This window comes from Petaurus breviceps, unplaced genomic scaffold (genome assembly GCF_028583685.1).
Source record: "Petaurus breviceps papuanus isolate PSGF00001 unplaced genomic scaffold, PetGlider_PUasm1.0 90515, whole genome shotgun sequence".
In the NCBI taxonomy this organism is placed as follows: domain Eukaryota; kingdom Metazoa; phylum Chordata; class Mammalia; order Diprotodontia; family Petauridae; genus Petaurus; species Petaurus breviceps.
The window spans coordinates 1,518,643-1,542,304 of NW_027187269.1; the positions used below are offsets into that span (position 1 = coordinate 1,518,643).

Genomic DNA, 23,662 nt, shown 5'->3' on the forward strand with positions numbered 1-23,662 from the left:
GAAGGAAGGGAGGGAGGGAGGAAGGAAGGGAAGGAGGGAGGGAGGAAGGAAAAAGGGAAGGGAGACAGGAAGGAAAAAAAGAAGGAAAGAGAAAGGAAGAAAAGGAAGACAAGAAGAAAAACAGGAAATAAGCAAGGATGGAGAGAGGGAAGGAGTTAATAAATTTGCCTGACAGGATGAATATAAGGCCATGGTCATTAAACTTCTGTGGGTCTGACTTTTGCTGTTCTGAAAGTAGAAATGTTTATTTCAAGCATCACCTATAAAGTTTGGATTGAAAGAAACCAATATTTTTTTTATATTCCAAGGATTTCCTTTTTTTCTGTTGCCTTTCTCCTTTTCTTCTTGATCACACCCTACAGTTCCTATTGCTTACTACTGAAGAAGAAATGTTGTATTGAACTTGTCAGCTTCTATATTCACTTATATTTTCTCATTGAATAAACTGTAAAAACATACATACTTTTAAAGGAGAATAAGGGAAAACACTGCTTTTGAGACAGAAAGCTTATATTCTCTAAGAATTGAGCATAACTTCATTTTATTATTGCTTCATCAGTTACTACAAGCCTGCTATGTCATCGTTTCTCTCAGGAGCCTGGCTTCAGTGCTGGGATGCCTTGAATTTGGTTGTATTATTGACTTTTTTTGACTTTGAGGAAACCTCTCCATGAGTGATGTAGATATCTATGCCCCACTGGGAGGTGCAAAGCTTAATTAATGTTTGTAAAACACTTCTGAGACGAAAAACATCACTAGCTCGACCTACTATTATTAAAAGTGTTGTTTTTAATTCCCTCCCACACATTATCTGTATTAACTAGTCCTTGGAGAGAAAAGAAAAATGGAAAGTGAGAAAGAAAGAAAATTAAATTATCTTAAATTTTAGAGTGGCTTTTCATGCCAGAAAAAAGATGAGACATGAAAAGAAAGGCTCAAGAATTCAGGATGCTTATGCTAATGGTGGTGTCCATGGCATATACAATCCTTTAATTCAAAGTAACTCCTAAGAAGCAAGAATTTACATGCAGGTATAATGAGAAAAGTTTGTTTTTGTCCTGTTGTCTGCGCCATGATGCAAGGCTATGCCAGAGTAGCCAGCCTAAGTTCTGAAAGGTCCTATGTAAATGGAAAGTCTTTGGATGTACACCCAATAACCAAAGAAATTCACGAAGACCTTCTACAAATACAGAAGAAGAATGACATGTGTTAGTGGGGGTGGGGAAGCTCCACATTCCTATATCTTTGGATACCTGTAGCCATCTACATCAGCCCTCCCACATCTCTATTCCACTGCTTCCTACCCTTCCATTATGGCCTTCCTACCTTTCTGTGATATTCCTCTAGAAAACTCTATTTCAATTGTTAACAAACTGTCATTCATATTGAACCCAGGCCCTCTTTTAAGAAATTTCCTTTGTGTGGGGCAGCTAGGTGGCCAGTGAATAGAGCACCAGCCCTGGATTCAGAAGTACCTGAGTTCAAATTTGACCTCAGACACTTGATACTTACTAACTGTGTGACCTCAATTGCCTTGCCTTCTCCCCTCCAAAAAAAAAAATTTTCCTTTGTGCTTGTTGTTTTTCCACAATAGAATGTGAACTCCATGAGGATAGGGGCTATTTCATTTTTTTTTCTTTGTGTCTGGAGCACCTACCACAGTGCACACAGTAGACACTGAATAAATGTTTCTTGAATTGAATTGATGTAAAATAAAGGTAAGAGGGGCGGCCAGGTAGCACAGTGAGTAAGAACACCGGCTCCAGTGTCAGGATGACCTCGGGATCGAATCCAGGCTCAGATACCTAACACCACACCCAGAAATAACTGGCTGTGTAACCTTGAGCAAGTTATTTAACCCTGATTGCTTTAAAAAAAAAAAATAAAATAAAGGTAAGTGAATTTTCTAGTATTTAAAGGTTAAAGTAATAAAGAAGGGGAAAAAGCATCATGAAATTATGCTTTAAGAACAGAACATGAGAAAAAAATCAGGATTTAAGGTCTCAGTGGGACCATAAGAGTAGGATGAGACAAAGAGGGGAACTAGGGGCCAGGGTGTGCCATGCAACCCCTTCAGTCCAGAGACACAGCTAGGACTATTTAAAAAAATTTTTTTGAAGTGGTTTGCTATTTCCTACTCCAATGGATTAAGGCAAACAAAAGTTAAGTGACTTGCCCAGGGTCATACAGCCAGTAAGTATCTGAGACCAGATTTGAGCTCAAGTCTTCCTGATTCCAGGCCCAGCACATTGAGCTGCCTAATTGTCTCCTATCATCACCTAATAGCTTGGCATTTATGGAGCACTTTAAGGTCTGCAAAGTGCTTTACAAATATTATGCCATTTGATCCACACTGGGAGATGGGGGTTATCATTATCCTTATTTTACCCTTTGAGAAAACGGGGGCCGAAAGAGGTTGAGACTTGCCCAAAGTCACACAGCTATAAGAAGTATCTAAGGTCAGATCTGAACTTAGATCTTCCTGACTCCATCCTCTGTACCACCTTCCTGCCTTTATCATCATCATTGTTGTCATTGATTAGAACTATTGATGATAATAATAAAATTCAGAAGGCATCATGGTCTGGTGGGATTCCTTTTTCCTGTTATTCCTGTTATCTGACACAGCTGTCAGAGACACTGCTGTCTGTGTCTATGCTCCTCTCTTTTTAAATGCCATGCCTTGTGGAGAACCACAGGTGACTTGACCCAAGCATTGGCTGCTGATGTTATCATGGCACAGGCTCATTCACAGCCCTCAAGCATTGTGGGAAATGTAGTCCTACTCAGATGGCCTTTCTATCTTAAATCCATACAAAGTATTCCAACAACCTGTTCTTTTAAATTAGAAGAATATCAATGAAAAAGACCACTGCAAGAACTCTAAATTCCTCAACAGTGGATTATCCTCTCTGACCACTATCTCCTTTCCTTTCATTTTTTTCTGCTGTCTCTTAAACCTCTTCTTTGCTCCTATCTTATCTGCCCTGGCTCTTAATTCTTCCTTTCTTTTTCCTAGTAAATCACCCATGTTTACTCTTCATTTCCTTTCCTTCGGTCTTAGCCTTTGACTTGGCTAGGCCAACCAAATATTGTTCATATATCTTTGAATACTTTGCTCCTTCCTGTCTTGCCAGCTCCAAATCCTGCTTCATTCCCACAATCCACAATCTCTACTCATTTCATTCACAAGCCACATAATACTTCTGCAGAAGTCGTGAACTTGTGCTGACTGTATTCACTATAAATTTAGACTATCTAATTTCACCTATGTCTCTGTGACAAGCCTTCTCTTCATCTCACTTCCTGGTCATCTGCAAGCCAAGTCTCCTGTACTCTGGTCTTCTAACACAGCAGTACTCAAAGTATGTACAACAGATCCTAGGAGTCCTTGACACCCTATGGGGGAGTCTGTGAAGTTAAAACTATTTTCTAGTTTTAGTGTCTAGGGAGCTCCTAACTGAAAATCTGATATTATTTATTAAAATCAGATTAAATCTGATCATATGTATTTCCAGTGTTTTAATGAGCAACTCCATGAAAAATGACTCCAAAGCCTTTCTACTGAGCTCATCCCACATATCCACCTGCCTGTTAGTCATTTCCACCTGGATATTCTACCAATATCCCAAATACAATACCTTAAAAATTGATCTCACCCCTTCCCCCTAACTACCCTTTTTCCCAGCTTCCATATTTCTATTGAAGTTAACACCATCATTCCAACCACACAGGACTGAAATTTTGCGGTCATATCTGACTTTTGCCTCTCTCTAGCCCCAGTTAGAATATAACTAATTAGACCACACCTTCACAATCTCTGTCTCTCTTTTTTTGTCTTTCTCCTCTTTATCTCTATCTCTCTATTTCTCTCAGTTCTTTGCTCTTCTTTACTCATACTGCCACTATCTCAACTCAGGCCCTCATTATCTCTCAGAATCACAAATTTATAGTGCAGGTAGGTGGTACAGTAGCTAAAGCACTGGTCCTGGAGTCAGGAGAACCTGGGTTCAAATCCAGCCTCAGACACATGACACTTACTGTGTGTCCTTGGGCAAGTCACTTAACTCCTATTGCCTTGCCCTCTCCCCAAGATTTAGAGTTGGAAGAGATCTTAAAGGTCATTGAGTGCAGTACCTTGAAGAGGTTACCTGGAGATGAAGTAATTAAGGCCCACAGAGGTTAAGTAACTTGTCAGGTCAAACAGCCAATAAAGTGTCTGAGTTTCCAGAAGTCTAGTGCTCTATCTTCTCCATCAAGTGGTCTCAAAACTCTTCTCCCTGTCTTTAGCCTATCCCTTCTCTAATTCATCTTTTACACAGTTGCCAAAATAGTCTTCCTAATGCCCATGTCATTCCTCTGCTCAAAAAACTTCAGCAGCTCCATATTATTTATAGAATAAAATACAGATACTTTAGTCTGGGCCCAGTCTTCATTTTAAGCCCCATTTAGTACTACTCCATTCAAACCAAGCTGCCAACTTTCCTCCAATCTCATCTTACTGTCTCCTTTCATATATTCTTGCAAACTGTTCTCCATTTTTAGAATATACTTCCTCCACATCGCTTGATGTAATTATTCACTGAAGGAAGTGAAGGCCTGAAGGTCCAGCCCATGCTACTTCCTCCACAAAGTCTTCTCTGATTTCCCCCAGCTGATGACCCTCCCCTACAAATATTTATACCTCAGACTCCTCAAGTCAAGTCAATTAATTCATACTATTAAGAACATACTATGTACCAGGCATTATCCTAAATGCTAGGGATACTCCTCCTTTGCCCTGACTATATTCTAACTTACATCACATTTATTTATATATGTGGAACATCCCTTTAGTAGATTATAATATTCTTAAAGGCAGGGATAATATTTTTCATCTCTGTATTCCTATTACTTAACACAGTAGTTTTAACATACTAAGTGTTTAATAACAGATTAATTCAATTAAGTTTACAGAAATTGATATGATTCTAAAAAAAGTTGAAACTTTAAGCCACATTATGTGAAATTATATTTGATGTATAGAAATCTCTCATTAAAAGGCAGATCTGCTCAGCTAATAATTTGTATATAGTAGGTATAGCCCAGGGAGGATAAATATGATATCTTAAATCATATAGTAAAATATCCTTTTATATCTTGCTTAATCTTTAGCTGTGGGTACAAGTTAAGAGACCCATAAAACTGTGATCCAGCAACACTACTAGGTCTGTATCCCAAAGAGATCATAAAAAAGGTGAAAGGACCCACATGTACAAAAATATTTATAGCAACTCTTTTTATGGTGGCCAAGAATTGGAAATTGAGGGGAAGCCCATTAATTGGGGAATGACTAAACAAGTTGTGGCATATGAATGGAATGGAATACTATTGTGCTATAAGAAATGATGAACAGGTGGATTTAAAAAACCTGGAAAAACTTACATGAACTGATGCTGAGTGAAGTGAGCAGGACCAGAAGAACATTGTATACAGTAACAGCAACATTGTGCAATGACCAACTTTGCTAGACTTACTTCTTCTCAGCAATGCAAGGATCTAAGACAATCCCAAAAGATTCATGATGGAAAATGCTTATCCACATCCAGAGAAAGATCTATGGAGACTGAATGTAGATGAAAGCAGACTATTTTCTCTTTTTTCTTTATTTTTTCTTTCTTGTGTTTTTTTCCCTTTTGTTCTGATTTTTCTTTCACAACATGACTAATGTGGAAATATGTTTAATATGATTGTACACATATAGCCTATATCAGATTGCATGCTGTCTTGGAGGGGGGGAGGGGAAGGAGGAAGAAAAAATCTGGAACTCAAAATCAAAAGTAAATGTTGAAAAATTAGAGAGAGAGAGAGAGAGAGAGAGAGAGAGAGAGAGAGAGAGAGAGAGAGAGAAATCAAGGTAAAATTGTAGAAAATCAAATTCTCTAAAATTCTTAAATACCTACTTACATTTGTTATATATGCCTTCTATCCTTATCACTTGAAGTCTACTCATATCATTGATAGGCTGTATACAATAGTAGATGGCATGCAGGACTTTGGATCAAGATGACCTGTGTTCAAATCCTGTCTTCGAGATAGACCCTAGTAAAATCATGTATAATTAACATGATAATAAAAGCACTACCTCACAAGGCTTCTGAGAGCTAAACAAGATAACATATGTAAAAGTGTTTTACAAACTTTAAAACTTTGTATAAATGTCAAATTATTTGTTCTATATTTTAAATACTCACAGATTATGCTCCATTTTGCTGTATGCTGTGATTGTTGTGCTCCTCTTAGTGAACCTCCCCCCCATCCCCTCCCTTATTCCAATCCCCAACCCCTCCACCCCATACACACACCTTCAGAACTATACCCTTTCCTGGACCAAAGAAAACCAGGCCTCCCTCACTAAATAAGTTGATCCATCTTCCTTTTGGAATTATGCCTGAAGCTGAACTTAATTGGCAAGGGAATGATGCATACTCACCTAAGTGATTATATCTAACTAGATCCAGACTAGACTTCATACTCATCCAACCCAGATGTCTTGAAGCATCTTGCTACCAGGCATGTGCATTCTTATTACACCATACTTTCCGTCTCTTGTTCTGGGAACAGCAATGAGATCAATACTACCATTACTGGAAAATGCATGATAATGAACTTCCCTATGGTTCTATTTATCATTTCTGTGACTCCTTTTATCAAAATTCCCTTCCCTGGCTACCACTCTCTTACCTATATTCTCTCTTTGATTAGAATGTTCGAATGCAGAACATAGGCTTGCCAAAAAGACTATTTTATGGAGAACTCACACAAGGAAAGCATTCATATGGTAGTCAGAAGAGATACAAGGACACTCTCAAGGTCTCTCTTAAGAACTTTGGAACAGGGGACAGCTAGGTGGCACAGTGAGTAGAGCACCAGCCCTGGAGTCAGGAGGACCTGAGTTCAAATCCAGCCTCAGACACTTGACACACTTACTAGTTGTGTGACCTTGGGCAAATAACTTAACCCCAAATTGCCTTGCCTTTCTCCCTCCAAAAAAAAAAAACAAACAAAAAACTTTGGAATTGATTGTGGGACATGTGAGACACTGGCACAGGACCACTCAGCGTGGCACTCACATCAGAGAAGATGTTGTGCCCTATGAGCAAAGCAGAATTGAAACAATTAAAAGGAAATGCAAGATGTGCAAATTTGGAAAATTCAGCCTAAATGTTCACATGGACTATTTGTGCCCTGCTTGTGGTAGAATATTCCCACTTCTTATTGGTCTGATCAGCCACAGTCTGATACACTGAAACTTGACTTTAGCATAGTGATGTCATTTTCAGTCCTTTTCAAGAGCAAAGGACAACAGCCAACCAGAATGTAGGGTCCTTGAGGGCAGGAACTGTCTCACTTATTTGTGTCTCCATTGCCTAGCACAATGCTTAATAAATGTTCATTGATCCATTCATTCTTTTCTATCTTTGTTCCTATTTCAATGGCACATTATTTTTGATGTACTTATTTCTGTCCTGTTCCCCTGGGACAAACATTCTTATTAAACAAGTCTCTGAGCACAGCCCCAAGCGAAATTCTGTGATTGTTTGGCTTTCTCAGATTTTCTTTTTCTTCATCATCACCATCACAATGGGGTGGATGAGAGCAATTGCATTACCTTGTCCCTAACCCTACTCTCCTGAGCCTTCTCCTTAATAGATTTGAGTGTGTTGCCTGTTTAATATTAGATGCTATAGGAAGTGTGGCATGGCAATTCTGTGCTTGGTGGGATGTTTTGTAAAGTCATACCTCAAACCTAGGTCAATGCAAGAAAAAGCTTGGATCAGGCATCACAAAAGGTCCTAGTGCCCAGGGTTCCTCTCAATTGAACCAGAATAAATGCAGTGAGTTGCTTCCCACAGATGAAAGCTTTTGTCTATAAGGCTTTTATGAAGGGAGCCTTAAGGCTTCATCAGAAAAGGCTAAGTCCCAATGCGTACTGCAAGAGGGTAAGTGCAAATTTATGTTAATCTATGTAATTTTTTGTAAAATGTATCTCTTTTAATTAGTTTCTTTTTATCCTTTAAATAGCTCCTTTGTACATATGTATTTGCCTCCACCATTAGATTATAAATTCCTGGAGTACAGGAGCTGGTTTGCTTTTTTGTATTCTGGGAGCTTAGCACAGTCCCTGGTCATAGTGGTCAAGAGACAGGAAACTTATTGACTAATTGACAATGGAAGGGACTGACTGTTAGTTTTTTTTTTCTAAATCTTTCTATTAAAAAAAATTTTTTAATGCTTTTTCTTTTCTAGCTAGATAACTTCCCAGTGTTTCCCCACTCACCCCTGCAGTGGAATCCTTCCTTAAATAAAAAAGTACAGTTGATCAAAACAAATCAATGCATTGGCCAGGTCTGACACCATGTGCTTCTTTTTATACTCATAACCCATCACCTTTCTACCAAAATTAGAGAGGCAAACCTCCCTGTCAGTCCTCTGAAGTTAGGATTGACCAGTGTTCTGAATTGATTCAATGTTGTTTTCCTTTATGTCATTGTATAAATTGTTTTCATAGCCTAGTTTACTCCCCCTTTCAACAATTAGCTCAAGTATTCCCATGTTTCTCTGAATTCTTTATATGGTATCCATTGTTTCTTATAATATAATATTCTATACGGTCTACATAGACTTATATGCTACAATTTGTTTAGTCTTTATCCAATCTATGGGCACTTTGCTACCACTGAAATTTACCAAAAAAAAAAATTTGTATATATGGGAATTTTCCTTCCATCTTTGACCTCCTTGGAATAAATGCCTAGAGTTATTAAATCTGAGGCTATATATAATTGTGCAACTCCTCCATGATTATTTCAAATTGCTATATAGAATGGTTGAAGTGGTTGGACAAATTCACAGCTCCATAAACAGTGTGCCTGCTTTTCCTTAGCCCCACAAACATTTACCATCTTTGTCTTTTGTCATCTTTTCCAGTGTGATGTGGGCAAGGAAAAACCCTTAAAGTGTTTTAATTTTCAGTTCTCTTATTATTAGTGATTTGTAATATTCTCTCATCTGGTTGCTGAAAGTTTGCATTTCTTCTTTTGAAAACTGCCAGTTTCTTTCCTCTGATATAATTAAATACTGGTCAAGTGGGAAATTTTGGGAATTTCTGTTTCTCAATTTGCTTTTGTTTAGTTGGAATTTCATGTACAGTACCTTGATTTAAGAGTTGTGTGTTAGTTCTATTATATTATGATTAAGTATTTTAAGAGGAAGCAGCATCATGCTATAGAAAGAATAACACTTCTCAGAAACTATGAGGAGAACTTCTGGGGAGGGAAGTGGAGCTCACCAGGAAAGTTGTTCTCTTTTGAACAAAGGTTCAATTCTCTTTTTTGTCTCAAATAAACCAGTCTATGTATTCAATGCTTTTGGTAGGCTGGTACTTGCAAAGAAATCTTTGAAAGCCACATCAGAATTTAATGTTCCCAGCCGAGACCCTGGGGGAACAAGGAAATAAATACCTTTAAAATTATTAGAGATGGAACCCAGTCTTGTGTTTCAAAGGTCAGGGTCTGACACTTAGGTTACATTTACTTACATGGATCAAGTAACAAAAACTCACCATGTAATCAGGAGTAAGTCTGGGATTGTAGAATCAGCAAATAAACTTCATCTAGTACTTCTAGCAGGGCAAATCCTTTGACCACAAGGAGGTTAAAGTCTTCACTTGGAAGGAATTATGATGGATCATGCTAGACCTGGGAAACTAGCTAGGAAGTTGTAGCAGCAAGCACCCCAGCGTCCCCAGGGTGTCTGCCACCACAGGTTCTTGGATCTTCTTTGATAAAGGAAAGCAACTCAAAATGGGTTAACAAGCTTACTTTAATCAGTCAGATATTCGTCGTTCACCTAGTTCAGGGGGAAAAGGTCAGCACCCCGAACTTCAAAGTATACAGACAGAATTATCAAGACAAAAACAGATCAAGTAGACAGATTTCCAAACTGTCAAACCATTACATCCATACCAAACAACATCTGGGTTTCAAAGCCGGGGGTCTCTGGACAACGGCTTTCCAGAGTTTCATCTGATCAAATCACAGAACACTTCTCAAAGTGAGCCCCAAAACAAAGCTACACATCAGGGCTTATATAGCCTTCTCCTGGCTCAGAGAATGGAACAACCTTATTGACTCACTGGCCAATCAAGAAGTATCTACTGAAAAACAACCCTCCCACCCCAGTCTCCAGGTGCACTTTAGCCTAGGGGCAGGGAAGATCTTACAAATTTACATTCCCATTACAGAAGTTTAGGAAGATCATGAATGCTTGTTAATTTCCTTTGTATTCACTTATAATTACCTTGAGTTATTATATCTGAATGTGTTTATTCTATTTTTATAAATGAATCCCAGAAAATACAATTTTGTGATCTAAAGGTGCAAAGGGTAAAGCAATCAGGTGCCAGATATGGATATCTAGTTATGATAATAGCCACTGAAGATAGGTGGAAAGATTATTAGGGATAGAATGTGGCAGATTTCTGAACTCAAGGCTGTAGCCCCAATGCAATATTCACAGTGTCAACCACCACTGTAAATATGCCAGCATAGTGCTCAATCAAAAATGCAACAGAATGTCCATATAGAGGACAGAAGCAAAACATTTATTCAGATACCAGAAAAACAAATCCCAAAACCAGTAAGCCAATTCCATCATAGTAGCAAAGAAGTTAATAAGCCATAATGGCACAGAGAGCTAGCCTTTCCACAAACCAACATTTACTCACAAGCCTTTCTCCCTGAGGTTTGTCCTCTCTCTCCCACTGTGCTAGCTGCTCTGACTCCTAGCTTCCTGTGGGCTCTGCTCCACCCTTCAGCAAACTCCTCCCATCACTGGCTCCATGTGACTACATTCAGCCTATTGGGGAGCAAGGTATATCTTCAAAGCAGGTAAGGTCTTCAAATTCCCTTAGGCTAAGTAAGCAGCAAGGAAGATCTTCAAATTTGCATTACCATTACAAAGGGATCAAAGAAGGACAAGGAGCTAAACGCCTTAAGTTGGGGTTCAGTGATCTGGGAAATTAAGAAAGCAATGAAAAATGTCTAGCCAAATTTTAATGCCTCCTGGACCAGATCCAAGTGAAGGACTAATGCCCTAGAAAGTAGATGTTTGTCAAGCGCTCCTAAGACCCCAGAGAGTCTTCCATTAAGAAGACTCAGGTTATCCATCTTGACCTTTCCCAGCAGGCTGCATTCCTTTGGATTTCTCCATCATGACTGCAGCAACTTTATCAACAGGAACTTAACCATCCCACAAGGTTTAATCAACCTTGGTACTCAGGCTTCATGAGTATCTTCTCTGATGGGACCCCTCTGATTGGAAGGCGGAGCTAAGAGCTCCTCCCCAAAACCACCTTTTAAGAAAGGTATCCAGTCCAAAAATCTCTTCATCTCCTACTAGTGCTCCTTTGGATTTCTCCATCATGCACCTTGACCCATTGCCCCTACTAGGTACCTTCCTCCCCCTGCACTTATTCAATGTGTGTTTGTGTCTGTGTGTTTGTGTGTGTGTTGTACTGCATCTATTTTTTTAGTAATTGTATCCACAGAGCTCTCCACAGTACCTGGCACATAGTAGGTGCTTAATAATGTTTACTGACCAAATGGGTAATAAAAAATTTATTTTGGTCAGAGTAGACTTGCACAGGTGAGTAGTATATGAGATAAAACTGGAAATGTGAAGAGAATCCCAAATTGCAGATGGGACTTGAATGCCAGATTAAATAGTCACTTAGGAGGCCAAGAAGCTAAGGAACAGAGTTTAGCTTTATTTGGTAAAGGCCGTTGGAAGCCATGGAAAAGTATTGAGTAAAGGAGAGATGTGATTTCATCTATGCAACAGAGAAGATTATTCTGACAACAATGGGAAAGCAGATGGGAGACACTGGAAGTAGAGAGATCAGTTAGGAAGCTGTTGCATTCCTCTGGGAAGGTCTTTATTGGGTTAGAGGGCAGTGGGATTAGAGAGAACAGAATAGATTTGAGAGAAATTGCAGAAAGTATAATGTATTTGATATCGACCTATAATCAATACATGGCCATTTCCCCTGCCCTCTAGTTAGACATTCTTCTGAGAGTCAGATGCAAAGATAAAAGAAAGGAGTGGCCTAGTCACTTTCACTAAGGGTACCTGAATTCCTTTGCAACTGAATCTAGAAGCCAAAACTTATTTCCATCACTGTTTTAAAACACTTTTTGAAATTGCTTCTTGTGACTGCCAGTCACAAATGAATACCTCTTCCAAATTCTCCAAAGAATCCCAGAAATAGCTTGAAATGAATGAAAACATTTTTCTGGATTTCAGAACTGTCTCAACTCATTACCCTTCTATTTCTTTTTTACATTTCTCTACTATACCCTTTTATCCCTCTATCACAAGGTAGTTGTTTTAATGATTCAATATAATTCTATATGCAGAAGTGAAAAAAGCAAATAATTTTCTTTTTCCCCCTACATAAATTACTCTCGCTTTTTCTTTCAATACCTTTGCCTTTTATGGTCTACCAAAGCAGCTAAGAGGAATGAAGAAGAGTATAGAAAATATAGTGGAAATCACTCATACAGGCCCAGTTAGGGGCCTAGTGCTGCTTGAAGACTTGATAAGGCCTCCAGGGAAGGGGAAGGCCTCAGCTGATTATATTCCTACAAGTGGGAGCCCACCTAGTTGAAGGTACTCTTTTATAGGACGAAGACTTGGAAAAGTACTTTTTTCTACCATTATCCCCTTTATTTTGCAGATAGGGATGCTCACATAACCCCAGTAGTAAGTAATAGAGACAAGATTTCAACCCAGATGCTTTTACTCTAAATCCAGTGTTCTTCCTTTTAAAAAAATTGTTCTTATATTTTTATAATTTTGATTCTGAGCTTAACCAATACTAAATAAAATGAGCATTTCCATACATAGTAGAACAGAAGAATGGTTTTGTCTCTATTATGAAGATCTTACTTTTCTTTTAAAGTATATGATGAATTCAACACATAACTTCCAAAAGTATTCTGCTTTTTCTGTGATTCCTTTTGGCCTTCATTCTTCTTTTTTTTTACTTTCTGGATGGGGAAAGTAGCTCCCCCCCCCCTTTTTTTCAAATTCATTTTTATTTATTTATTTTTTTGGAGGGGAAAGGCAAGACAGTTAGGGTTAAGTGACTTGCCCAGGGTCATACAGCTCGTAAGTGTGTCAAGTGTCTGAGGCTGGATTTGAACTCAGGTCCTTTTGACTCCAGGGCCGATGCTCTATTCACTGCACCACCTACCTGCCCTTTTGGACTTCATTCTGCTTTCTTTTGGAGGTGTCTAAGATGTGGGCCCTATCTCAACTCTACCTTTCCTCCCTCCCTATCCTTCTTATCTTCCTGCTTTACCCCACCCCTACACTGAAAAAAACAAAAGAAACCTTGTGATAAATATACATAGTTAAGAGATCAACAGATTCCTAGTGGTAAGTGGATTGAGTGCCAGACCTTAAGTCAGAAAGATTTATCTTCTTGAGTTCAAATCTGGCCTCAGACACTTACTAGCTGTGTGACCCTGGGCAAGTCACTTAACCCTGTTGGCCTCATTTTCTTCATCTGTAAAATGAGCTGGAAAAGGAAATGATAAACTACTCCAGTATCTTTGCCAAAAAAACCCTAAATGTGTTTATGAAGAGTCAAACACCACTGAACAACAACTGAAAAATGTATGTCTCATTCTTCACCCTGATTCTGTCTTGTCAGGACATGGATATCCTTCATGTTTCTTAATACTCTTTCTACTATAAACAGGCATATTCCCATTGGTGAATACTCATCTCTGTAGCAGCCCTGGATAGTTATAAGAAATACCAATCCTAGATGCCTGTTGCCCACAGGGGATATAACACAGGGGATATGTGATGGCAGGGAGGAGAAAGGGGGAGGAGAAATCCCAGAAATACTAGGATACTGTGATTTTTTTCTGCACAGTTTCCCTTTTTTCATCTCTAAATCAGAGCTTAAGATCTGGAAGGGATCTTAAAGGTCAGTGAGTCCACCCCCACCCACCTTCTCCCTTCATTTTACAAATGAGGAAACTGGAAGGCCAGAGAGATTAAATGACTTCTACCCAAGATCACATGGGGAGCAACCAAAGCGAGGTTAGAGCAGTGGTTCTCTGACTTCACACCCAGCATAATTTCTGCTATACTTCTCTTCCTCTCAACCTGCTTGAATACATAATCTGTTGCTGCAGAATGATTGGGGGTGGAAGAGAGAGTAAGATTTTTTTAATTGCCAGCAACCTCTCTGTTGCCAGGTTCCTCATTATGCACTGAATCACACTGAATGAGAGAATCACAGAATTTGAGAGTTGGAAGGAACCTCAGAGGCCTATCATTTAACCTGTACCTGAATAAGAATCCCTCCTCTCCTAAAACACACTGCAAGCATATCCATCTAATCAGCTGTCAATCAATCCAGCTTTTTCCTCCTGGCTGGCCTCTGAAGGGAATGAGTGTCCCAGGGGAGTCTCCCGTGTAGAGGACAACACTTTCTACCACTATTGTGCTTCAAAAAACCCTATTCTGTCTCTGTCTGACAGTGCACAAAAGGTCAGGCCTTTAATAGGTATTCTTCCAGCCAAAACATGCTCTGACTCAGCAAAGGCAGATGATCTGGTGCCTTTAGCGACATTCCTGTATCTCTCTGAATCCAGGACATGATTGTAGTGAAAAGCTCTTTTTAAAGATTCTGCATTCCATATAGCTCATGTCCTCACTATTGGGTTTGAATACAATTGCAGTAGATTAGGCTAATTATAAGGATTTCAGTTTTCTTCTACTTGAACCTTTTGAGCACTCAATCTAAAGTAGTATTTCAGCACTGAAAAAATGAATGCATTTTCGGCATTGTGCTTCCAATGAAGCCTGGCCTCTTATTTTTCTTTAACCTCTTCATCACTCCCCTTCTTGAGAAAGTTTTACAATAGTAGTATTTATGGGTAAAATTAAGGATGCTGGCATTTTGCACACACGTGCTAGGGTCCTAGTTTATAGGGTATTCCATATAGCAAATGTATACATAATGCATGCAATATATCCAATGTATATACTTTATTGTATGCAACACTGACTCAATCAATAAACATTTATTAAGTACCTACTGTGTGCCAGGCACTAAGCTGAGTGTTGGACAATCAAATATATATTCTTTATTGTAGCAAGCTATTAAGCACCTACTCTGTGTAAGTCATGAGGGATAAAAAGGTGCCCAAAAAGCAGTATAGTACTTGTCCTCAAGGAGCTTACAATCTATCCACTAATAATGATATCAATAATAATTGTTGTTGTTCAGTTTTTTCTGATTCTTCATGACCACATCTGGGTTTGTTTTTTTGTTTTGTTTTCTTTGGCAAAGACACTGGAGTGGTTTGCTATTTCCTTCTCCAGTTCATTTTACAGATGAGGAAACTGAGACAAACAGGATTAAGTGACTTGCTTAGGGTCACCCAGATAGATTTGAACTCATGAAGATGAGTCTTTGTGACTCCAGGACCAGCATTATATCCACTGTGCCAACTAGCTGCCCCATAATAATAAACATCTCCCCCCAAAAAAGAAATATATTGCATGGAACTGCCTTAGGGACCACAGAATTTTGGGAGATACAATACATGCACACACAAAAAATACTGCATATAAAGCACCAGATGATACAAAGTAGATTGTAAAAACATCAGCAGTGAAGAGGGGGTACATAATCTTTGATAGTTGATGTAGTGAGGAGGAAGAGAAGGCAGGTCTTCTTACCTTGAGCCTTTAAGAATGATCAGAACAGGGGCGGCTAGGTGGCACAGTGAATAGAGCACCCACCCTGGAGTGAGGAGGCCCTGAGTTCAAATTCGACCTCAGACACTTAACACTTACTAGCCATGTGACCTTGGGCAAATCACTTAATCCCAGTCCTGCTTTACCCCCTCCAAGAAGCAAACAAAAAAAGAAAAAAGAATGATCAGACTGATGAGTAAAATGAAACACACATACAAAATGCATGATACATTCACTGTTTTTGCTTACTTACTGAGGGTACAATTGTAACAATTGTAACCTCCTTGAATAAAACGTGAAATCTTCTTGTGAAAGAAAAGTCTTTTCTATTGAGTGCTGGTGAGGTAGTAGAAAGAGTCTAGAGACTGGCTTTCAAATCCCATTTGCGCAAAACAGCAACAATAACCACCATATCTAGATAGGTGACCTGGGGCTAGTCATTTCCCTTTCTGAGCCTTGCAACAACCTAAAATAGACCTATTATCAGACAAATTAGGAACAGTTCTCCTTGGTAAAGAAGCTGCCTACTAGTGATCCAAAACCTCATCTAACAACCTCACCAGGTTATCCAGAGTAAATGGCTTCTTAAACCCTTATCAATGTGAGTCTGATTATTACTTGGAAAGATCATACCCACTAGGGCAAGTGCAAAAGATGAGAATAAGACCCTGACCTCAAGAAGCTTAGTATTGTAGCTGGAGATACATGCTGGTCTCAATGCATCCGACCTTTCCTCATCAACAATTTCTCCTGCACACATACCATTGCCAGTTTCATCTTCTTACTTGCACAAAATAATCTTATGATGAAAATAGTTCCCCACTGACCATGGATCAGTCTGAAAAACGCTTTACATACATACATACCTAAGGCTCACTCTTGAAGTTTCACAAAAACCCTCTGAGGCAAGTAACATAGTAGTATTGTTATGCCTATTTTACAAATAACTGAGGTTCAGAAAAGTTAAATGACTTCTAGACAGGTACACAACAAGTAAATGTCAGAAGAATTTAAATATTTAAATGCAGGTCTCCCTTTATTTCAAGTACAGAATTCAAGTGAATGTACTAGCCAATCCTCTCTAAGCCTCCTTAGAAGCCCTACTTTTCCTGACCAACACTCAGATGTCAGGATCTTCTCTCTCCTCTTATTTCTTGTAACCCTTGCATGTATCATACAACTACATTTTTCATATGCTGTTCAATGTTGATTGCTAAATCAACATTTGTTTTAATCAACAATTGTTTAAAATATCCCCACCGCCTAGTCTTGGGCTCACATGGACTGAATCTGATATGAGAGGCTGTCATTACAGCTCAATCTCTCTTTTGTGTCATTACTGCCCCCACTCAGAATTTAATCTGTGAACTTTCTAAATATAACCTGATGTCTAGATTTCTGCATATGTGAGGAACAAGGTGCCCAGCTTCTATAAAATCACTCAAGCTAACAATTGGTATCTTGTATAGGCAGCTAGGTGGCACAGTGAATAGTGACCCTGAGCAAGTCACTTAACCTTGTTTGCCTCAGTTTTCTCATCTCTAAAATGATCTGGAGAAGGAAATGACAAACCCTTCTAGTATCTTTGTCAAGGAAATTACAGAAGAATTGGTCACAACTGAAAAGACTGAACAATGATGCAAAGAACTTGAAAGAACCCATAAAACAAATAGTTTTCTTCCCTTTCCCTTATATGCTGCCTAATTTTGCTCAAGGTTCCTAAAGTACTTTATTTTACTTATTGTTTATGAATTCCCCCTCAGCCACAGGAGTGAGAAGGGAGGGGGTGGCAGAAGCAAGGGCAGCTTTTATTTGCATTGGCTTCAAGGTACCAGTAATGGCTATAAAATCCCTTTAGGGTCTAGGTTGGTCCTTAACTCTACCAAACTTTCAGTATCTTTCTGGAAGAAAAGTGAAACAGGAAAAGAAATCCAAACGGGATGAATGAATTTGTTGGCTTACTATTTTTATGGACCAGACAAGGGGCATCTCCTGCCATACTCCCAGAAATTCAAACCAATGGAATTACCTTCAAGACATCTCCAGCTACTGAAATCCACCTTCCAGCATTCACCAATCAGTGACTCCAAACCCATCTGAGAGCAAAGGCCCTAGTTGCTGAGAGTTAATTAGGAATTGTCTTTATTCTCTTAATGAGAGGTAGGTAGACATGCCCATACCCATTTGGGAGAGGAGTTTCCAGACAAAGGCTCAGGACCCTGCAAGCTCACAAAGTTGACTGGAAAAATTCCCTTCCTCCCACAAGTCATATCCCCAACTAAAGTAAGAGAGCTCCTTAAGGAAGGGAGCTTCTGTAATTCTTATAACCTAACAAATCTTCCTAAACAAAATCGATCTTCAGGGAATGCCTGTTGATATCTGCTGATTATAATGATTAGTATGATCTAGCTGTTGACTGACCCAGAGATGCTCAAGGCAGCAATTCCGAATTAACCTGCTGAACCAGATTGTGATGGGACTCAGCAATCAGCCCAATCAGGAGAAAAATAATGCTGACTCAACAAATTCAAGAAGCATTTGTACAGGGTGCTGGAAATACAAAGACATAGGGCCTCTCCTTAAGGGAATAGGACAAGGGGAAATATGACATATACACAAATTGTAAGGTCAAAGGAGAACTAGGCAAAGTGATTTGATAAATTTTATGAAGGAAACATCACATTCAACCTAAGGGGAGGTATCAGGGAAGGAATGCTCTGTTTGTCATTCAAAGCCCTTCATAATCTAGCCCCCTCAAACATTTCCAGTCTTCTTACAGCTTAATCTTTTAGATGTACTCCTTATCCTGTGACACTGGCCTCTTGGCTCTTCCAAACAAGACAGTCCAGATATTTTCTCTGGCTGTCTCCCATATCTGGAACCATCTCCCTCCTCAGCTCTGACTGCTGAACTCCCTGACTTCATTTAAATCTCAACTAAAATTCAACCTCTACAGGAAGCCTTCTCCAACTCCTCTTAATTCCAGTGCCTTCCCTCTTTCTATCATTTATCATTAATTCTGTGTATAGCTCACTTTGTATATATGTGTTTGCATGCTGTCTCCTCCACTAGATTATAAGCTCTTAGAGGCAGGAACTGTCTTTGACCTCTTTTCGTATGCCCAGAGAGCACAGGGTCTGGCACTTTGCTTGATAAATGTATTGATTGATTGAAGGAGGTACCATCAAATTTGGGAAGAACCCTTCAACAAAAGATAATGAAGTGCCAAGGATGGAGAAGTACCTCAAATTTACATGGAACTTGAAAAATTTACAGAGAACTTTCATCCCAACAACCCTGTAAAGTAGGTAGTAAAAGTAGTATCATAATCATTTTTCAGATGAGGAAATTAAGACTCAAAGAGAGGTTGTGAAAAAGTATTCATAGCCTGATTTTAGCCGATGAGACCTGTAGGCCCCATGCAGCTTCACCAGCTTAAGGAAAAATATGTCTGACTTTTGGCCTCTGCTTCACCCAACCAAATGAAATGATTAATGACTAAATTTAAGTAACAGCCAGAAGAAAAAAAATATAACAAATTTAGAATGAGGAGTTTAAAGTTATAAGCACCAAAATAAAAAGGGAAATTACAATTTTCATTGTTCTATTGCCCATTCATCTTAAAGGAAGTTTCTAATTAAGCAGTGAGATCTGTCAGGCTAGGGTTTGCTGAATGTGCTCCAAGAAAATATTTCAGACAGAGCGAGAGGCTGGGAAGCTCATGAAGCAAGACAAAGCACTCCTCACAAGCCAGAGAACGTCCATTACTGAGCTTCTCTGCTAATTCTTAATCATGAGTCAGCTTTCAGGAATTACAAAGAAGACCCTTCAAAAAAATTTAGTTGGTTCATCCTCTCAGTGAAAATTCTTTAAATTTAAGTAGTCTAAGATACCTGGGGTGAGATAAGATTGGAGCTACAATTTGGTTCAAGGGAAAAAATACAAATCTATGGCCTAGATCACTGAGGTGTAAATGCTTTTTAAAGTTGAATTTTAAGGTATTAGTGATATGGCCCAATATAGAGGCTCACAGGGCGTAGAAGTAGTAGGCAGAATGTTATTGAAGTTACTTTGTATTCAAGAAATGGTGTAAAAATATCATTCAAGAAATGTAGGGATTGCAAAAGACTCATGATGGAAAATGCTATCCATACCCAGAGAAAGAACTATGAAGTCTGAATGCAGATGGAAGCGTACTATTTTCTCTGTTGGTTTTTTTGCTTTTCCTTTCTTGTGGTTTTTTCCCTTTTGCTCTGATTCTTCTTTCACAACATGACTAATATGGAAATACATTTAATATGATTGTATATGTATAGCATATATCAGAATGCATGCTATCTTGGGGAGGGGGGAGGTGAGGTACGAGGAACAATTTGGAACTCAAAATCGTATAAATGTGAATGTTGAAAACTGAAAATAAACTTTAAAAATGAAAAAAAAAAGAAATGTATTATTGGAAAAGAATAGTAAATCCAGAGCTGAGGGTTTTCTTAGTGGCCTAGTCTAACATTCTTTGACAGCTGAGGAAATTAAGAGGTCCAGTGATTTGTTCAAGGTTGCACAACTAACAAGTGGAAGTGGTGGGATTTGAACTTAAATCTTCTAATGCCAAATCCAGCATATTTGTTTTACACTGTCTTACAATGCCTTGAGGAGATAGGTTAATTAGCAAATAAGGAAGTTGGTTATTTAGCAAAAGTGAGAAGTAACTAATAGAGATTTCAGTACTGAACTGGTACCCATAGAATGTGAAAGACCTGTGGGAAGCCTAGAGTACTTTGGTTAGATCTTCTCTATGGGAGGTGATGAACAAGGATGAGAACTGATCAGCAGGGTGTGACCTACACTGAAGGAGGGGATTGCTGAATGATAAGATTGTAGATTCATTGAATCATTGAAGCCATAACTTGGGCTTTCACTTAAGCACGACTCAGAAGTGATATTGTAGTATGGAGGTAAATGTGGTTCCTCAAAGACTATGCCAGCAGAGATAAAACTCTGGTGGATTCAGAAAGTGTGTCTTTCATTCAATGACCAGCTCACATCAATGTGGGGAGGCTCCTCAATAGAAGTCCAGCCTTCTGAGAAGCAGATGAGACACACTGCTCTTCAAGGAGTCAGCCCAACGAGGGAGGTCCTCTCCCTGAAGCTAACTTGATGAGTACTCTGCAAAGGGAGAAAAGGAATGCCAAGGTTGTCATTGTCATGGTAAATGCTGATCCTACAAAGCGGAAGTGATACAGTGGACAGAGAGCTGGCTCTATAGTCAGGAAGATCTGAGTTCATAAATAGTCTCAGACACTAGTTAATCACAGCTAGTCACAGAGGTTTCCCTGTCTGGCTCAGTTTCCTTACCTGTATAACTGGGATAATAATAGCACCTACCTCCCAGGATTATAATGACTATCAAAAGAGATACTATTTGTAAAGTGCGTAGCACATAGAAAGCACTTAAATGTTTATTTCCTTCCTTCTACAATGAGATAAATGGGCAGCTAGATGGCATAGTGGATAGAATGCCAGACATGGAGTTAGGAAGACTCTTCTTCCTGAGTTTAAATCCAGCCTCAAACATTTACTCACTGGGTGACCCTGGACAAGTTACTTAACCGTGTTTGCCTCAGTTTCCTCATCTGTAAAATGAGCTGGAGAAAGAAATGGCAAAACCACTTTGCCAAGAAAAACCCAAATAGGGTCAGGAAGAGTTGGACATGACTGAAAAATGACTAAACAACAAAATGATAAAATGAATTGTTTCGGCCACAGCACCTCATGAAATAATCTACCAAGGTATGGAGAAGTTGTAAATTTTGCCAGCCCAGTAGAGAGAGCACCCATCCCTGTGAAATTTGCAAAATATTAGAAGAGATAGATCATGGGCTCCAGAGTCAAACAACCTCAGTTTAAATCCTTCCTCTGTCACTAACTATAACTGTTACTTTGGACAAGTGACTTAATCTCTCTGGCACTCAGTTTCCTCATATGTAAAATGAAGGAGTTGGACTAGGTTGTCTATAAGATCCCTTTCAGTTCCAAAACTATGAGGCTATTGTAGCACACCCTCAGCTTTTCCTCTCATCAGCAGGCCAGGTTGTCTACTATTTCTTCCCTCGGGGGTTCTGTCCTTGCCTGAGATGTTGTAGAGGTCACATGCAAGCCCCCATCCATTGTGCTCCCAAATATCAATGAGCCAATTGACAGCAATTAGTTTTTACAAGCAGCTATTTGCTGAGAAGGTATATCAAGGACTAAGTAATAAAAATAGTCCAGGACTCTACTTTCTCACACAAATCATCCCTAAGGAGAAAAGACTTAAATCTAAAACAGGAAGAGGGACACATATGTTGGAAATACATATACTGGAGCTAACATTCACTTTAATACTCCTGACCTTGGTCTACCTTTTCTCCCTTTGCAGAGTACTAATCAAGTTAGCTTCCAGAAGAGGACCTCCTTTGCTGGGCTGGCTCCTGGGAGACTATAGGGTCTCATTTGGCAGGTCAATTCACTTTTAAGTGGGGTCAAATAGGTAGCCTGGCTGTGGTGCTGATTTCTCGCTGGATTCATCTACTACAGCTTTCAACCCTGGTTGCAAGTATCTGAATATCTCTTTCTCCTGGATTATCTTTCTTGTCATATCATAGGTGTTTCTTCATCTGTGCTTCCATCTGCCCCCAGATAGAAATAGTAGCTCACATTTCTAAAGAGCTATACGCTTCACAAGATTTTATCTCACAACCACTCTGATTCTAGTAGTGCAAATATTCCCAGAAACTGAGATTAAGAGAAGCTAAATGTTGCTCAGCCACATCACTGATGTCAGAACCAGAGGCTGAAGCCCAGGATTTATAACTGTAAAACCCTATACTCTTTCTACTGTACTTGCTAGCAAGAATTCATCTAATAGCAGAAATATAATCATAATACACTTTCTTTCTGACTCATATAATTTTGTCTTAGGGCAAATTTCTAGTTTCCATTTTCTACGTAAAATTTTTTTTTTAAATGGTCCTGATCTGTCTTATTAAAATAGAATTTGTCTATATGAGTAATTAATAGTATTTCTTTTCATACATGTGAATTTCTATCAAAACTCTTCAAAAGGAAAAAACTACTTAACTACTGATATAATTATTTTCCAGTGACATGAAGGATAGTAGAAGAGTATGAGAATTTTTAGTATACCAATGATAAAATCTTCATAAAAGGCTCTTTAAAATTTATGTGATAGAAAGAATTATATACCAAGATCAGCAGTAATAGAAGTTATGAATATCAAATGGGATAATAGATGTGAAAAGAGCTTGAAAAGTATATAGCACTATACAAATGCAATGTGAGATTATTAATGTTATGTTATTATTCAAGGTCTGGAAATTATTCCATAAACACTGTCAAATCTCAGTTCTTCATAATAATGGAGAGGAACAGGGGTATTAAGAATTGTAAATGGTGAATTATAGAAAAAGCGATGCTACTTGGCTTCAGAATCCATTATTTGGTTTTTGTAGTAGATTTCTTTTCTAATTTTGATTAAATTCCATATGCATTATTTTATTACAAAGCAACCAATTAGTGAACAAAGGAGTAATTCCAAAGAGTATGCTCATAAAGAAAAGCTATCTAGCATGTTAAGGAGTAGTGAAAAACTTCTTTTAACACCAAGTCTTTTTATGATTTGAGGGGTCCTTGGACCAGCCTCTCCCATAGCTACAGTCAGCTTAAGTAGTACAGTGGATAGAGTGCTAGGCCTCAGACATTTACTAGCTGTGTGACTTTGGGCATTTGCGTATGTGTGTGTGTGTGTGTGTGTGTGTGTGTGTGTGTGTGTGTGTGT

General features: G+C 38.8%; 2 long non-coding RNA genes across 3 annotated transcripts in view; one reads left to right on the forward strand and one right to left on the reverse strand.

The window, feature by feature from the left end:
* LOC138142058 (uncharacterized) overlaps positions 1-18,116 on the reverse strand; it is a 33,941-nt gene extending 15,825 nt beyond the window's left edge. The window contains exons 1-4 of one of the 2 annotated variants that reach the window (XR_011163336.1): positions 17,855-18,116; positions 9,332-9,479; positions 6,473-6,593; positions 5,947-6,081 (exon numbers count right to left, since the gene is read on the reverse strand). This is a non-coding gene — a long non-coding RNA (uncharacterized lncRNA). Of the gene's footprint in view, positions 1-5,946; positions 6,082-6,472; positions 6,594-9,331; positions 9,480-9,604; positions 10,924-17,854 lie in introns of those variants that run through there. The other variant, XR_011163335.1, reaches the window with a different exon arrangement.
* LOC138142055 (uncharacterized) overlaps positions 7,498-23,662 on the forward strand; it is a 37,718-nt gene continuing 21,553 nt past the window's right edge. Inside the window, exon 1 of the long non-coding RNA XR_011163331.1 lies at positions 7,498-7,982. This is a non-coding gene — a long non-coding RNA (uncharacterized lncRNA). The remainder of the gene's footprint in view (positions 7,983-23,662) is intronic.